Below are 2925 nucleotides of genomic sequence, written 5' to 3'. Positions count from 1 at the left end.
AAGCGCTTTTATGATAAACTTCTAGGATATTATTCTTGTTGCTATCATCCCTGTCTTTCACTTACCTGTGGTAATATTCTTTCCCTACATACCGACTTTCTAGGACCTAGTCCTAAATGTGAAAACAAAAAGACCACATATTAAGGTCTCATTTATCCAAAGCCTTTGGTGCTTAAGCCCCACGCTGCACTCCTCATTGACTTTTGTTTTAATACAATCTACACAAACTTGGCTGTTTGGAACCCCAGCCCTCGGCAAGTAGGAACAGGGGAAGCCTTGGGAAAATGCACACTAATAGTAGAAATACTGCTGATTAAAAAGCACTGGGGTGTATTTCATATGCTGTATTGAATAACCGTGATTCATCAAGAAAAAATTTAAAATTATGTTCATTATTCAAGGAAGAAGAAACCGTGCATTTTTTTGGATAATTTGCATTAAAATAGCTCAGCTATTTAAGTTCATTTTGATGCTAGAAAAGGAAGGTTGCTGACCTGGAGATAACACACACACAGAACAGATGCTGATAAAACACTAAATGACTGTAGTATTGGCGTGGGACCTCTTTTTCTTTTCTCCCCTGTAAACATTTTATTTATGCTGCTCAATTTCTTTGCACAGTAAATACCTACCTTTAGAGCCATGATTCTGGCAAGTCTTTCTTTTCTTCTTCTTCTTCTTTAAAACAGTAGCAGGTGTTTTTAGATCTTCTGCAGAAAACCCCCTCAGATGATTATGTGGATTTTGAAAATAAAGGGTTCTCAGATCATGGTACGCATTGTTCCTGCTTACAGAATTCCAACCTTTTGTTTGGGAAAACAGAAGGGGAATAATAAATACGAATTGTAATAATCAGCATCATTGCAATTAGACACTGTATCGGTCAAGGTGATGTGTGAGAGACCATCTGTGATTAGTCCTGAGCACCTGTATTATAAGCTGCCGAGGGGCCAGTTTGCTGAGGGCAGTGAACCACGCCTGTCCTGCTGGAGAACAGCGATCTCAAGAGCGCCCCTGGGGGGCTCCAGCCCTGGCGAGCTCATGTCTGTTCTTCCCACTTTCCACCACTGCTGGGCACAGCAACTGGTTCCTGGCTTATCTTTTGATTTTTTCAAAATAGGTTTATTTTGAGAAGAGCTGACAGGTTCCTGCACCTGTGTAAATGAGCCCTGGAAGATCAGAGAGTGAGGAGGAGCTGTCCAGACAGGGCTTGTGCCATGGCTACCTGGTGGGTCATCAAATGATGACCATCTCTTTCCACAGGCAGTTCAGGAAGAGATCCTGCGATCAGATCCAGGCTCCGCTGCTGCAGCTGGGCAACTCTGGCAAGTCCCTTCCCATCTTGGATTCCAAGGCCTCAGTTAGAAAGTGTGGCTCACAGTAATTCCTGCTGCGGGAGTTGCTAGGTGAGACTAAATGAGACAATCGCTCTAGCACACGCAGTGCTAAGCCTGATGTGTGGCCTGATAAACCCCTGATGCGTGTGGGAGCTGCTCTGTCACACTCTCCCTCCCCTGCTTGCCCACGGCTCTGGCACAGTCTGGACTGTCACTTCACATGCTGCTCCTACCACAGTCCCTCCACGCCACATGCACTGGCCTCTTCCCATTCAGACCCTCCTTTCAAGTTGCTGCCAAAATATTTTTTTATAGTGAGTGGAGGTATAATTGACTCACGCAGACTCCTTACATTTGGAGTGTGTGATTATATAAATTTTGACATATCTGCACCTTTGTGAACTCGTACTGCAATAAGGAGTGAACACGTCCAGCACCATTCAATGATGTCTGTGAGCACCTTTGCAATGGCTCCTTCTTGTCCCCCTCACCCCGCCCCCCATGCCAGGTAGTCACTGATTATCTTACTTTAGGTTCTTTTGCAATTTGTTGAGTTTTATGAAAATATAAGATTTATCATGTACTCTTTTTAAATCCGTACTTCATTCATTCTGTCTAAATATTGTGGAATTTATGCACGTTGATTTGTATATCAATAGTTCATTCCTTTTTTTTCTGCCAAGTATTATTCTATTGCTTGGATAGAGAAAAATTTGATTATTCATTCAACTATTGATGGACAGATTTTCCTGTTTCTGGATAATATAAGCCAAACTGTTAAAACTTTTTGTATATGCATTTTTATAGATACATGCTTTCTATTTGTTTTTTGATAACTGCCTAGAAATAGAATGTCTGAATCATGTGGTAGGTCTATGTAGAACTTTTAAGGAAACTGTTTGACTGTTTTCCGAGGTGTTTTACCATTTCCCATTTCCATTAGCAGTGTAGAAGTGTCCCGGTCGCTTTGCATTTTGCCAACGCTTGGTATCGTCAGTCTTTTTGATTTTAGTTATTCCAATGGGTATGGGTCACGTTATGATTTTAATTGCTTTCCTATTCACTAGTGATGTTGAATTTTTTTTATGGATTTATTGCCATTCACATATCTTTTTTGATAAATAAATATATATATATATATATATATATATATATATATATATTTTGCCCATTTTTAAAGTGTATTTTCAATTCTTAATTTTTGAGAGTTAAAAATATACATTCTGGATAACAATCATAAACATATATATGTTATATAATATATATGAGACATATATATAACATATATGTGTATGTATAATACACATTATATATAATATACGTTATATATACATTTATATTATATTATATATAATATCATGCATATAATCTGTATATATTATATATATAATATAACATGTATATAACATCATATACATAATTTATATATATAATATATATATTTCTTCCAGTCTGTGGCTTGTCTTTAGGTTTGTAAAAAATTGGAGAGTGCAGAGTTTTCCTGTGCTTTCTCTCTCTTCCCTAGTTTCCCTATTACTAACATCTTGCGTTAGTGTGGTGCACTTGTTAGAACTGATGAATCAATGTT

Source organism: Marmota flaviventris, chromosome 8, assembly GCF_047511675.1.
Source record: "Marmota flaviventris isolate mMarFla1 chromosome 8, mMarFla1.hap1, whole genome shotgun sequence".
NCBI classification, from domain to species: Eukaryota; Metazoa; Chordata; class Mammalia; order Rodentia; family Sciuridae; genus Marmota; species Marmota flaviventris.
This window is presented reverse-complemented; position numbering follows the sequence as displayed.